The 14,872-nt window shown below is 44.6% G+C and overlaps 1 protein-coding gene across 1 annotated transcript in view; it reads right to left on the bottom strand.

Moving 5' to 3' along the window:
- Window positions 1-14,872, bottom strand: part of TSPAN32 (tetraspanin 32) — a 53,233-nt gene that overhangs the window by 32,019 nt on the left and 6,342 nt on the right. The window lies entirely within an intron of this gene.

A 14,872-nucleotide genomic window follows, 5' to 3' on the forward strand; every position in this document is an offset into this window, starting at 1 on the left:
GTACATATTTTTAAGAAGCAGTAGGTTCCATTTTCTCTGCATCTCTGCTTGGTTTGACATAGTAGGGCTTAACTGCCAGAGGGACAACATAATATCTTTTGCCTGATCAGATCAACCACACATCAAATAACTATGGCAATCATAAAACGCCTTGACTGATTTTGATCGATCATATTTATGCCTCTTGAATTAACCCATGTTTAGAACACTTGCATATTACAAACCATAATGTTAGTGTCTTGTGGAGACATTGCATGAAGGGCAAGCAACATGGAAGAAACAAAAGCTATCACTCACTTTTAAATGAAAAGGCCATGTTTAATACGCTCTTTTTCACTTCCTAATATCCCTGCACACTAGGATCCAAACCTGCTTCAGAAAATAAACACATGCTGCTTTCATCTGCAGCGTCATTGCTTTGATTGCTGAGGGCAACTTTTAATCAACTAATGCTTTAGTCAATCAATCTATTGATTACAGCTTGCTCTCCTTCAAATAATTAGGGGATTCCACGTGTATTATTCTCAGAGACTTTGCCATCTCCTCTGCATTTTCCTTTCCACTGACTTCTGTGCAGTTCACATTCATTTCAACGGGACTTCTGCAGGAAACCATCCCACTTAGTTGTACCCACGGTTTTTGAAATAAAAAGCATTACAGGTCATCCTGACATTTGTTTCAAGTGGTTATTTTGAGATTCTTGTAACTGGCAAAGCAGACAGAAGTTTATAATGGGGAAGGTCAGGGCAACTCGCCCATTATATATCGGGGTAAAGGTAAAGTGTGCCATCGAGTCAGTGTCGACTCCTGGCGCCCACAGAGCCCTGTGGTTTTCTTTGGTAGAATACAGGAGGGGTTTACCATTGCCTCCTCCTGTGCTTAATGAGATGATGCCTTTCAGCATCTTCCTATATCGCTGCTGCCTGATATAGGTGTTCATTTCTACATTTATATCCCACTCTTCCTCCAAGGAGTCCCCAGCAGTATACATGGTTATCTTTAGCCTCACAACATGCCTGTGAGGCAGGGGTGGAACCACCATTGAGCGGACGGGTTCAAAGAACCCAGGCCACCGCCCCTCAGGGGCCGTGCCTCATGCCCCAGACATGGCCCCCGCATCTGATGTGATTTAGCTCCCAAATGTCTCTGTGCGACCCCATTTTTGAGCTAAATCGGCCAGCGCTGCATTCGCAGTGTGGTTGGAGCAATTCTCCCTGCCTTTAAAAGGCAGGGAGAGTTGCTCTGGCCATGCTGTGAATGCAGTGCTGGCTGGTTGAGCTCCCAAATGGGGCTGCGTGGCCCTGTTTGGGAGCTAAACCAGGCCCCCACACCTGATGTCAGACACAGGGGCAGGGTTAGGGGGCCGTGGCAGCAGAACCCGGGCAGCTGCTGGCCTCCCTCTGCTCCTGCTGTGAGGTAGGTTAGGCTGAGAAATAAGTGACTGGCCTGGAGTCACCTAGTGAGGTTTCATGGTTGAACAGGGATTTGAGTTAAGATTTCCCAACACTCTAACCACTACATCACGCTGGCTCTTGAGAAACACAAAACTATTATCTCCATACAGAAAATCAAAATGAATCCCTCTTGAACAGAAGCATATTCAACCAGAATAATGCTGGCAGAATGAACCCTGTGGGGTTCACCATACACAGGATTATTCTTGGGATCTTGGGAGGAGTTTGTGTCTGTGTGTGTTTTGGTGATAGAAATAATCTGGCATATTTCTGTGGTACATGAAACCTCGTTGAGTGTTTTAATTAAGAAACCTCATTCTGTTAACAGTCAGCTCAGGCACCTTGTCCTCAGCAGCCTTGGAGACTTCATGAGGAGGAGGGAGGGAAGGAGGCAGAGGGGCCTGCAAGCTTGTCAGCTCTGGCTTCATTGAGCCGGCCAGAGTTTCAGCCTGCTCCCCCTGCTCTGGGTCTTCATATTGTAATTTGGATTATGTACACCGCCTTATTTGATAGGATGCCTTATTTATAGATAGATAGATAGATAGATAGATCCTGAAGGAAACAGTTCATCCTGAGACACATCTCAAAGAGACCAATTTCCTTATTGACAAAAAGGGTGCATGGCTAATGTGAGTGCAGGCAGCCTGACTAAATGGTTTTAAGGTGTAATGAAAAGCACACTGAAATGGGCTGCTATGCTGTTAAGAATCCCTGACACATGTGCCAGCCATTTCACCTCTGGGAGCAAAGACAGCTTCTGTGAAATGCCCGCTAGGAGGGGCACAGAATTTGCCAATACTCAGAAAGATAGGATTGGACCAGGTAGATATTGGGCTGGTTCGGACACCAGGCCCCTCCGTGGGATAAGGATGTGTGTGCTCCATGAGCTTGCATGTCCCTCCTCCCTCTGCCTCTCCATAGTTCAAAGAGACGGGTGGTGTGGACTCACTGCCTCCCTCAAGTGTTTGGAGAGAGGGACCCCTGTTTGTGGAGGTGGGGAGGGCATGCATGTTCAAGATGCATGCACAGCCTCATCACGTTTGGTGGGCAGAGTGAATAAAGTATAGTTTGAACTGGCTGAATGATGGTTTCTCAAACTAGGGTTAAGCTACTGAATTCTGAAAACATTTTAGCACCATTTCAGATGAATAGGAAATGCTATTTTTGAAAGCCTCTCTGTATAAAATAGGGGGGGGGCACAAGCAATAATACAAAACAAACAAACAAATAAAATAATGCACAACTAGTTCATCAGGGAAAAGGTTCTATTCCACTCTTGTCCCTGCCATGCTAATTTTCAACTTTTACAGAGCTGCATATGTAGAGGAGCATTCTGTGTGATCCCCTACCTGCAAGGTGAAGTAGTACAATCCATACTACGACCCTCGAACGCTGCTACCCCATGCTCACCCCCATTTGGTTGCATGTGTGGATCTAGCCAGAAGCACTTCCAGAATCTCAGATCAATCTTTGATGCTGTTCATATGAGAAAGGCAGTCATTTCTCTCCCCATGCACTTTAGCTGATTTAAAGCCCATCTCATGTTCCCACTACGATGGTCCTTACTGTGCTACTGCCTACTACACTGGCACTACCTAATCAGCCATCTCTCCTGACTCTGCAGCAGCTCAGCCAACACAACACAATTACAACAGCGACATCAGCCACAGCGATAATGTTGGTCACAGACAGCTCTTTGAGCAAATGTGCACCCAAAGCATCAGTCACTGTACAGCAACATCTCACTGGCAACAACTCATTCCTCCTTCTCCAGACTGTGGACAGGGAGGGCTGCAAATATAGGAACAGCTGTCTTCCCAGCATGCACCCCCCCCCCAAGGAGGCAGGCATGAGACCTATACAGGATCTTGCAGTGGCCTGTAGAGACAAACTAATCAGGCTGTTCTTACGATCAGCCTAAACCGGGCTAGGAAAGCCAAGCCCTTGCTTTATTATTATTATTATTACATTTATATCCCGCTCTTCCTCCAAGGAGCCCAGAGCGGTGTACTACATACTTAAGTTTCTCTTTCACAACAACCCTGTGAAGTAGGTTAGGCTGAGAGAGAAGTGACTGGCCCAGAGTCACCCAGCTAGTTTCATGGCTGAATGGGGATTTGAACTCGGGTCTCCCTGGTCCTAGTCCAGCACTCTAACCACTACACCATGAAGGCTCCTTTACTCATCATAAGAACTGCTGGGAGCCATGAGGCTCTCGGAGGCAGCATGGCAGTAAACCCCGCAAAGTGGCCAGCCTCTTAAATGAGGTTAAGAGAGCAAGTGCTCCAATTTTTAAATCAGCTGGAGCTGGGGCTGGGAGACTGAGGGGCTCCCAGCCACCACTGGGGGAAAATCCCCATAATCCCCCACCACTTGCTCAAGGCATTATGGGAGTTCCGGGGGGTGGGGAGATGCTCCCAGCTCCCTGACACCGCCCCCCCCCCCGCCACGGTGCCTGAGGAGGCAGCTGCATGTCTAGGCACGCCCAGATTCTTTGAGGGGATCATCTGCAGGGGAGATAAGTTTTTAAAGGCTTCCTCCCCTCGCCACTTTTGAGCCTGTTCTCCAATCGTGAGAAAGGGCTCAATGTTTCAGCCCTCTCCCAGTCTTTACCTTTTCACTTGGCTGTGGCAACCCATGAGTGCATTAGCTGCCTCTCTTCCTTGGATGCGGTGGACGGAAATTACATTTCACACCACTGCGTGGCTGCTGGTTATATGTTGTTAATGCTGCAATACTGCCTAGAGTTACATGTAGTTATTAAAAGGAATGGGGTTTATGGACAAGAATAGGTTTATACTTCAGATCTGAGCTGTCTGAGGTGGGTTTGAAGTTAGATTTTGCAGATGCATTAGTCAGTCTTTTGCAAAGCATAACACAGACTCTGCAAATGGGAACCAGAAGTGGCCAGACAGGAGTTTTGTTTAGGAATCATGTGCCCCCTAGTGGTGCAATAGTGAATATCATGTACAGTTGTGACCCGTCTGAATCTCTTTATAGAGCACTGTCAACCAAAAGGCAACTGAGAAGTCCCAAAGAACTTACACTCTGAAAATTGCCAGGAGGGAGGGAATGAAAAGAAAGAGGAAAGAATGATAGATGACTCTGCAGTTACAAGTATTTAGACTGTGTTTCAGCTGAGGAGGAAGACGAAGGTTACAATCTTATGAATACTTACTTGAAAGCAAGTCATATCAGTGTGACTTACTTCTGATTCAAAATGGATAAGGCTGCACTGTAAGGGTTTAAGCCAAGGGCTTTGTGGAAAAGAGAGGTTTGAAGAAACAGAGAGAGGCTGTGTTCTCACAATCCCCGGAATCCAGGTTACAAAGTTAATCAGGATCACACAGAGCTGATTGTGAGAACTCAGAATTTCAGGCCATACTGGTCAAACCATTCCAGTTAGTAAGCATTTAACCAGGTTATCTAGCACCTCTTGGCCTCACCCACCCCACCTTTGAGTTTACCAGTCATAACACTCCCTGCCTTTCAGTCTGGACTGAACGCCAAAAGGATCTCTCCAAACTGGGTGAGTGGGTGACAAAATGGCAAATGCAGTTCAATGTTGGCAAGTGTAAAGTGATGCACATTGGGATGAAAAACCCCAGATTCAAGAATACGTTGATGGGATCTGAGCTGTCAGTGACTGACCAGGATAGGGATCTTGGGGTCATGGTGGACTGCTCGTTGAAAGTGTCAACTCAATGTGCGGCAGCTGTGAAAAGGCCAAATCCATGCTAGGGAGCATTAGGAAGGGGATTGAAAATAAAATGCCTAATATTATAATACACTTATACAAAACTATGGTGTGGCCACACCTGCAGTACTGCATACAATTCTGGTCACCACATCTAAAAAAGGACATCGTAGAACTGGGAAAGGTGCAGAAGAGGGCAAACAAGATGATCAAGGGCCTAGAGCACCTTTCTTATGAGGCAAGGTTACAACACTTGGGGCTATTGAGTTTAGAAAAAAGATGAGTGCAGGGAGACATGACAGAAGTCTATAAAATCATGCATGGTGTGGAGAAAGAGGATAGAGAGAAATTCTTCTCCCTATCACATAACACTAGAACCAGGGGTCATCCCATGAAATTGATTGCCAGGAAATTTAGGACCAGCAAATGGAGGTACTTTTTCACACAATGCATATCAACTTGTGGAATTATCTGCCACAAGATGTGGTGACAGCCAACAACCGGGATGGCTTTAAGAGGGGTTTGGATAACTTCATGGAGGAGAGGTCTATCAATGGCTAATAGTCGGAGGGCTGTGGGCCACCTCCAGCCTCAAAGGCAGGATGCCTCTGAATATCAGTTGCAGGGGAGTAACAGCAGGAGAGAGGGCATGCCCTCAACCCCTCCCTGTAGGCTTTCAGCGGCATCTGGTGGGCCACTGTGTGAAACAGGATGCTGGACTAGATGGGTCTTGGGCCATCCAGCAGGGCTGTTCTTATGTTCTTAACTAGTGCCAGAAATTTTGCAATTCAAATAAATTTGAAATATTTCTTAGTTTCTGCCATGGAGAAATTTCAGAATTTTTTTCCAGATTATTTCCCCACAACACAATAAAATTGACCAAGAAACCTCACCCCTTTGGTACACCCCACCCAAGCATCAAGCCCCTAGGCCCAGGGGCCTAAATCATACCATAAAAATACTGAAAAGGACTCTTACACTTGGAAAAAACTTCTTACTTCTTGGTGGAAAGGCATTCGGTCTTCATAAGGACTTTGGCTCACTGTAAGTCTACTTTGACTATTCAAGGATACATTTTTTAAAATATTCCTTTATGTGATTTTGTATTGTATTGTTTGCACAGGAATGTTTTAATGGTATGATTTTAAATGTGTGTAGTTGTTCTATGTAGAACTTGTAAATTATATTAATATATGCATTTTCAGTTACATTCTGAATTTTTGGCAGCCTATTAAACTAGTTTCTTGTTCTGGTCTTTCCCCCCCTTTTTTCTTTGGCATCTACATTATTTTTGGATCAGCAATACACCCTATTTTGTGTTGTGCTGACCTTGTACTTAATTGTGAGTGGTGCCCAGGACCTGGTGCAAGATGTCAGGGTTGTATTGTTTACTTTTATTGCAGCCATAGGCCAAACGGAAGCAGAAATGACAATAACACAGCCATTCAGAATTACAATAAATAGAGTAAATATAACAGTATGCATACAAATGAAACTAAAACTACCATAAAATCAAACTTATAAAAGACCATGGCAGGATGTCTGTCTCATCACCCCATAAATAAATTTGGCTACCACTTTGGCGACTTCATTGTTAGTATCAGCTAAACAATAGTTAAGATGAAAGAAATCACACCTACCAGGAAATTGCTCTAGTAATGGATGCAGTAATTCACTCCTAGATTCACAATAGAGGAGCAATATAGTAGAATATGAGTGACTGTTTCCAAGCTGCCCTCCCCACATGGACCCAATCCCAAAACAGGGAGTTCTTTAGAGAACCTCCTTTGAAGCAAAGCTGAAGGAAGTACATTCAGCCTAGCCCTAGCAAAGGCTGACCTAAATTTAACAAAGTGAAGAGTGGTTAGCTATCTAGCAGCCTGTTTCCCAGCTGGAAGAGAAATGCCAAGGTATAAAGGGGAACAACATCTATTACCAAGGTCAACTAGGTGTTAATACTCAACATCCTTTAGGCGCTGAATGACAATAGCCTTTGCCTTTGCAAATCCCAAGGAAAAAATGTAAGACAGAGAAAGCCCCATGCCCAACAATTTATTGGTGACAACAGACAACCATGGGTTAGGGAAGGTATCTCTCCACATATATTGAACATATGAAGTTCCCTGAGGGTCCAAACAGAGTTTAAGCCAGCGTATCAATGAGGCCTCCCAAGCTAGACAGGAGATTGGATAAGAACCGGTCTCCAAACATAATACAGCATAAGATACACATTTAGATATAGCTCTAAGGAATCTAGACTGGATCGATTCGATATCCGAATGGGCCTTGGATCCAGATAGTGACTCCAAAGAGCATTCGAGCCACAATCTTGGCTTGAAACACTCGCAGGGCCATAGGTATAAATTGGCCACCTTTCCCATTAAAAAAGCGCAAAAAGCATATACAGTGCTACAGGCCAGGGAAATAACGTGTAACCGCTGTGATTTCCAGTTCAAATTGGATTGAAAATAAATCCCAAGGTATTTGAACTTGGTGCCCTGTTCTATACTGATCTGGTTAATCCTCCATTTATAAACTTTCCTAGAATTCAAAAATACCAAAACCTTTGATTTATCAAAGTTAATGGAAAGTTTGTTTGTATTACAGTACTGAGCAAACACCTCCAAAAGTCTCATTAAACCAAGCTGAGACTGAGATAAAAGCGCTGTGTCATCAGCGTATAGCAAGCTTATTCCTAGCTTAGCTGAATCCTTTCCTACCAAAACAGGATGGAAGGTAAATTGGTCATCTGATGTGGAAAGGGCATTGAATACTCTGTATTCTTCTGCAGTTGGCATTGAGCTATATAACTCTGTCGTGCAGGCCCTGCCAGGAGTGCTAGTAATCTCCTGTTATGAGAAGCTTGAGGCTGAAGTCTCGCAAAAGATCTTGACTACAGGTCAACTGCTCTCTTCTAAGAGAGGTAGGATGAACGACTCTAATGAGTGGTTCAACTTTCAGTGCAGGGATTTGCTTGCCAAGCTGAGGGGCATATATGGGGAATATAGAGCTGGTTCCAATCAAGTGCTACCTCCAGAATATTTTACAACCAAGAAAGCTTACAAAAAATGTGCGAGGTCCGTCAAGTCCCAGGCACAGGAAAATATCTGGAGGAGATTAATCTTGGCTACTCACAACAAGGATAGTGGTGCCTTTTGGCACATTATTTCAGGTTCTACCTACCCTAGGGTGCTTTCTGCGGTTCCTGCTCATGCTTGGGTAGCCCATTTTCATGCTCTTTTTAATGGAGCCTCGGCCCTTTTGGGTAATGCTCCCTTCACTCCTGAGAGGTTGCCTTTGTGGCCACCTCTTACATGGGATGATATAGTTAATCTAGTTAAGGGTCTAAATAAAAGGAAAGTGCCTGGTTCTGATCTCATCTTCCCGGAGGTAGTATTAGATGTCAGAGTTGTAGAACCATTGAGGAACAGTGACCATAGTGTGATTCAATTCAGCTTATATGCAAGTGGAGCATTGCCAAGATGCATCCAAAAAAGATGTGATGGATTTCAGAAGAGGAAACTTCTCCAAAATGAGGGGCTGGTAAAAAGGAAGATGAAAGGGAAAGTCAGGAGGGTCAAATCACTCCAGAAAGCATGGAACTTATTTAAAACTACAATAATAGAAGCTCAGTTGGAATGTATACCAAGAAGAAGGAAATGTACCACCAAATTCAGGAGGATGCCAGAGTGGCTAACAAGTAGAGTCAGGGAAGCTATAAAAAGGAAAAGGACTTCCTTCAGATAATATTGATTGATTGATTGATTGATTGATTGATTGATTTTTTGATTTCTATACCGCCCTTCCAAAAATGGCTCAGGGCAGTTAATAGAAGTCCTGTCCAAATGAAGAGAACAGAAAGGAACATACACTCTGGCAAAAGAAATGCAAGGAGACAATAAGGGCAAAAAGAGAGTCTGAGGAGCATATAGCTATGAGTGTCAAGGGGGATAACAAAAACTTCTTTAAATATCTCAGAAGCAGAACACCTGCCAGGGAGACAGTTAGACCCTTAGATGATGAGGGCATGAAAGGGATTTTTAAGGAGCATAAGGAGGATGACCAGCAGCAAAATGAATGGACTCAGTTATGACAGCAATGAATGCACCACTGAGAGACCTTAAAGGCCAAGTTTAAGACAGATCATCCTGGAGATAATCTATCTATGTGGTCACTAAGAGTCGATACCGACTTGACAACACTCACTCAATCAATCAATCAATCAATCAATCAATCAATCAATCAAGGAGACTGCGGAGAAACTGAATTAGTTCTTTGCATCTGTTTTCATGGCAGAGGATACTAACCATATACCCTCTCCGGAACTGAGCTTCTCAGGCTTGGGGGCTGAAGAAATGGGCCAATCTGAGGTGACGAGAGAGAATGTCCTAAACTAGGGCTGCTCAGCTTCAGTCATCCTGCAGATGTTGGCCTACAACTCCCATAATACCTGGCTATTGGCCACTGTGGCTAGGTATTATGAGAGTTGTAGTCCAAAAAGAGATGGTGGCCAAAGTTGAGCAGGCTTGTTCTAAACTCTTTTGAAAATCTAAAAATTAACCTGGGCCAGATGGCATCCACCCAAGAGTTCTGAAGGAACTCAAATGTGAAATTGCTGATCTCCTAGCAAAAATATGTAACTTGTTCCTTCAATCAGGCTCTGTACCAGAGGACTGGAAAGCAGCTAATGTAACACAGATTGTCAAAAAGGGATCCGTGGGCGGAGGGGATCTAGGAAACTTCAGGCCAATTAGCTTAACTTCCGTGTTGAGCAAATTGATGGAAAGCATACCTAAGGACAAAATTGTTAAATATATAAACAGGCCTTACTGAAGAAGAACCAGCGTGGCTTGTGCAAGGGCAAGTCTTACCTCACTAACCTATTGGAGTTCTGGATAGTGTCAACAGGTGTGTTGATAAAGGTCAACTGATTGACATAGCATACTTGGACTTCCAAAAAGCTTTTGACAAATTTCCCCACCAAAGGCTCCTGAGTAAACTTAGCTGACATGGGATAAGGGGACAGGTTCATGTGTGGATTGGTAACTGGTTGAAGGACAGGAAACAGAGGATAGGAATAAATGTACAGTTTCCACAACAGAGAGAAGTAAGAACTGGGGTCTCCCAGTGATCTGTACTGGGACCGGTGTTTTTTAACTTGTTATTAAATGATCTAGAAGTTGAGTTAACAAACAAAGTGGCCAAATTTGCAGATGACACTAAACTATTTGGGATAGCAAAATCCACAGCAGATTGTGAGAAGCTGCAAAAGGATCCCTCCAAACTGGGTGAGTGGGCAACGAAATAGCAAAAGTGGTTCAATGTAAGCAAGTGTAAAGTATTGGGGCAAAACCCCCCCAACTTCACATAGACACTGATGGTGTCTGAGCTGTCAGTGACTGACCTGGAGAGAGACCTTGGGGTCATGGTGGACAGCTCGTTGAAAGTTAGCTTTCAAAAGGCCAATTCCATTCTAGGGATCATTAGGAAGGGGACTGAAAATAATAATGCTAATACTATAATACCCTTATGCAAATCTATGGTATGGCCACATTTGGAGTATTGCATACAGTTCTGGCCACCATATATTAAGAAGGACATTGTAGAACTGGAAAAGGTGCAGAAGAAGGCAACCAGGATTATCAGGGGCCTGGAGCACCTTCCTTATGAGGCACGGATACAACATCTAGGGCTTTTATTTTGGGAAAGAGGCAACTATATGGAGTAGAGAGAGTGGGAAGTAGCATGGAGTAGCATAGCAAATATCTTAGAAATGGAAGTAGCATGGAGTAGCATAGAGTGGGAAGTAGCATGGAGTAGAGAGAGTGGGAAGAGAGAAATTTTTCTCCCTCTCTCACAGCACTAGAACCATGGATCATCCCATGAAACTGAAGGTTAGGAAATTTAGGACCATCAAAAGGAATTAATTTTTCACATAGCGCTTAATTAATCTATGGAATTCTCTGCCACAGGATGCGGTGGAGGCCAATAGCTTGGATGGCTTTAAAAGGGTGTTAGACAAATTCATAGAGGACAGGTCTATCAATTGCTACTAGTAGTCTGGTGGCTATAGGCCACCTCCAGCCTCAGAGGTAAGATGCCTCCAAATACCAGTTGCAGGGGAGCAACAGCAAGAGAGAGGGCATGCCCTCACCTCTTGCTTGTGGGCTTCTCAGAAGCATCTGATGTGCCACTGTGAAGAACAGGATGCTGGACTGGCTAGGCCTTGGGCCTGATCCAGCAGAGCTGTTCTTGTGTTAACAGTGAAAGCTTTGGAGCATGGCTGCATATTTCCCATAGCTACAAGATACCAATATCATAGTATATAGTGATCACAAGATTATAGTGTATAGTGATCACTGACAAAGGAATACCCTTCCCTACAAATGCTAGAGAACAATGCTAAACTTTCTTTATCAAGCACAATGCTCAATGCACAATAAAAAGAATCATTAAACTTCTCCACAGTACTATGTTATAGCACATATATATTAGCAATTGGGGTGAGTTGCTGTCATGTCTTGTGACTGATCATTGTCTTAAGTCAAACCAAAGAGGTTAAAATGATAAAATTGGAGAGAGAGAGAGAGAGAGAGAGAGATTGTTTTGTCTTATATCCCAAAGGGCTCTCCAGGCATCTCACACATTTAAAAGCCATACAATGAGGCGGTCCCCACGATCAGTGAGAGCCGCCTGGGGAGGGTTTGCGGCTTAGCCCGCTCTCCCCGCACATGAGCAGCCAGTCTGCTCCGGACGGCTGAAGCGGCCGCCCATACAACTCCTGGTTCTGTTATGGGGCCAGCAGGGGCTGGGGAGATCGGGGACCACGTGGCCCCCGGAAGCTCCAGCATGCCCTAGGTGAGTGTGCAGGGCATGCTGGAGAGACCTCTGAGCTGGGAGGCTGCTTGTGAGTTGCCACGCTGTGGAGCTGCGCTGCGGCAACTCACAATTGCAAAAACTGGGTTTGCGGAGCGCTCGCTCTGCAAACACAGTTTATGCACCGGGCTGCTTAAGCGGGTGACCTGCTTAAGAACCACCAGGCTTGCAGCCGATCCCGGTGGTTCTCACAATGGTAGAAAATCGGGCTAGCCTCTGCTAGCCCAATTTTACCATCATGCGAATAGCCTCAATAAATGCCCAAAAGACAAACAATCCACATAATCCTGAGAAACCATGCAAAGTAATGATCAGCAACTGGAAATCCCTTGGTCAAATCTGGCCCTTGGCACTGCATGACTCCCACAGTTGCAAACCAGAGTCAAAAAGTATATTAAAGAAGTAGCATTTGTTGCAACAGGGCCTGCCAATCAGCTGTTTTGCAGGAGGAATTTAGCTGTGGCTTTGGCTCTCCTATCTGACTCCATTCACAAAGCAGCCCTCCAAGATATGCAGTTGCTAACCAGGGTCCTAAAGCTAGTCCTATACGAACTCCTATTCCCACCATTTAAGACTGGCAAGTAGGGCTCTGCTCAACATTCCACCATCTAGGGAAATTGGAGTGGGGAGGAGTCCTTCTGAAAAGCTGGGGAGGAGCCTTTTCAGAATAATCCTGAGGCTTAGGCATGAATTTATTTATTATGTATTTTATTGATTGATTCAGTTTTTATACTGCCCTTCCAAAATGGCTCAGGGCGGTTTGGAGGAGGTTTGCTGGCGGCCCCCCTCCTAGAGATGTAAGAATCTTCTAGTACTCAGGCCAGCCTTTGGGACTGAGTGGCTGTCTGTTTTATGCTGTTTAGAATGATTTGATAGTGCTGCTTGAGATGATAAATTACACTGCAGGCAGATGTCTTTTTCCTTAATCTATTTGTTGGGCCTTTTGTGATTGTCATGTTGTGTTGTGGTTATTTTATTATGTTTATAAGCACCTTGTGCAAAGGGAGAGGCAGAGCAGAACTGCTGTAAACAAAAGGAGACAGTAAATAATTGAGGCGATTCCCATGACCAGCCAAAACCAGGCTAAGGGAGCCCAGCCTGGTTTTGGCTGGTCATGTGCTGTAACAGGAGCTTTGCAGCTCCCAGCAGGCAGCCCTCTTAAAAGCCTCCCCATTAAACAAGGCTAGTGGTGGGCATGCTCAGCTAACCCTGTTTTCAAGATCACATGTCACTGTTGTGTGCCTCCGCACCGTGGTCACTCACAAGTAGACCCCCAACAGGGAGGATACAACAAGGCTCCCGGCAATGGTGGGGCTTCCCAGCATGCCCTGCACTCTCATGTCAGGCATGCTGGGACTTCTGGGGGCTGGGAGGCCCTTGATCCCCACCGCCCCAACTGGCTCCGTGATGGAGCCAGTAATCATGTGGGCGAGCTGCCTGCTTGTGTGTGGGGAGAGCGGGTCAAGCCCGCTCCCCCTGCAACCCTCCTTATGGTGCTTCACACTGCTCATGTGAAGCACCTCATTGTCTCAATTTATGTCTTCAGTATCAATCTTGACATTTTTGCAGGATATTCCATACATGAAAAACTGCTCCCTCACTATGGCCTGCCCTTCAGCAGAAAGAACAGTCCTCCCTGCCACAGACTACCCTTCTCAGAATGGCCTCCCCCCACCAGTGGGGCCCCCACTGTCATGACAAACTAAACAGCGAGACTATCCAAGGTTCCTTAGGCTGTGTGAGATTCAGGAGGGCAGGTCTACGTAAAGTCCACTAAATGTTTAGGTAGAAGACATAAGGAGCCTTCCCCTGCTGTGCTGTGTGGATGGACAGGAATGTGCCCCACATGGCTATGATATTGTGAGGTGGGGGCTCCACTCAAATGGTGCTTGGGAGGGGCTGGATGTGGGTGCTGGTGGCACAGCATACCTGGTCCTTAGGGTCACTGTCCACATGGAAGCCTCTGAACCCTGCTGCATGTGTGCATTGGTCAGGAACTGCTTTGGGCCATTCCTATCAGAATCTACAAATGTGTGAAAATTGATAGCAAGCACTTTCCCAGTCCCTTAAGGTAATTGATAACACCCCTATCTGCCATGACACATTTATATCTGTGCTGATAGAGCTGTACAACTCATTGTTGGTTTGAACGCAGAGAGATTACAAGGCCTGGGAGGAAGAAAGAAAACCAAATGAAAGAAGAGGGCTATATGAAAGCGGAGCTACAAAATGCATGTGTTGTTAAGTCTTACACATAATGAAAAAGCTTATCGTGTTTGTGGAGTGGCTAATCCAACCGAAGGTCTTGCTAAGGCATTCTTAATAAAATTTTAGGCAGAGAACTAGAAGAAAAAATGACAGACTAGCAATTTAGATGAACTCATTTATACATGAACATCCAATAAATTTATCAGTGACTGACATTATGAGGAATTGCCTAAATTGTTTAATTTCAATGGGACTACTTTGAGTAATTTAACTTACCACATCAGCCATTAGGTATGCTGAAAAGCACTTTTGTAAGACAGCCTTAACGGTTCTTTCAAATAGGCAAAGAAACTTCCCCAGAACATCCAATATGTAAAATCCTCATTTAATAATATTACAAGGTTATATAACAGAACATTTTGTTTAGATAATCTAGACTGAACATGCTGAGGTAGGAGAGGATAGAAGGAGTGCTTCCTTAATTATGTATTTGTTTGGCATAAATGAAATAGTCCATTTTCATCTATGGTACAGGTTGTGCAAGATGCCAAACTTATGCCAACATGTTCCTCTGTTCCCTAGTAATTATATTATATGGAGATTTCAAAAGCAGCAAAAAATAAATAAATCTGCCAGC

The sequence above is a fragment of the Hemicordylus capensis genome, chromosome 1 (assembly GCF_027244095.1).
Source record: "Hemicordylus capensis ecotype Gifberg chromosome 1, rHemCap1.1.pri, whole genome shotgun sequence".
NCBI lineage: Eukaryota > Metazoa > Chordata > Lepidosauria > Squamata > Cordylidae > Hemicordylus > Hemicordylus capensis.